We start from the raw sequence: 749 nt of genomic DNA, 5'->3' as shown, positions 1-749 counted from the left end.
CGGCACTGAATAGCCATTTCCTCTTCGCCGCGTCCCTGGAGTGTTCGCAGAGATGGAGGGTGGGGGGCCTGTCCGCTGCCTAGGGGTCCATTATGAGCGCCGGGCAGTGCGAGACCTAAGTGGGGTTTGAACAGAGCTGAGGAGGTTACGGGCTCCTGCTGCTCCTGTCCCTGACGCCGCGCAGCGATTGCCTTAGAGCTGAGGTGCTGAAGAGTCGTCTTTGTCTGAGCAGGACATTTCCCTGGAAATTGAAATTCCAGATTCTGTGCGGTACCAAGACACAGTTTAGCATGCAGTTTTTGCCTAAGACCTGGTCCGTGCCAGTTGAGTGAGAAAATATGTGAATCCTCTTAGGATGATATTAACCTTTATGAAATATATATAATACGATAACTCATTTTTCTTTTTTTTCTTTTTTTTTTTTTGCCACAGTAATTGACAGCCTTACTTAAAATGCGTTATGTGTGTTTGTGTTTGTTTTTTTTTTTTTTTGGTAAAGCTTAGTGATTAGCTCTGTTGTCAGAGGGCGGGAAAATGTTCCATATGTAGTCAATCAGGAATCAAACCTATAGTTTATTAGAGGCTGCTGCAGTGACCAGAGGGTTAATTTTGATGGGTATCAGTCCCTTGCCAAGGCAAGGTATGGCAATGTTATTTTACACCAGAGAAGGTTGGATTCTTTGCGCTCAGATGAATGAAGGAACTGTATTGTGGTTCCTTTCTTTTTGTTACTTGTGCTGACAAGTTGA

Source organism: Geospiza fortis, unplaced genomic scaffold (assembly GCF_000277835.1).
Source record: "Geospiza fortis unplaced genomic scaffold, GeoFor_1.0 scaffold192, whole genome shotgun sequence".
Lineage (NCBI taxonomy): Eukaryota > Metazoa > Chordata > Aves > Passeriformes > Thraupidae > Geospiza > Geospiza fortis.
This window is presented reverse-complemented; position numbering follows the sequence as displayed.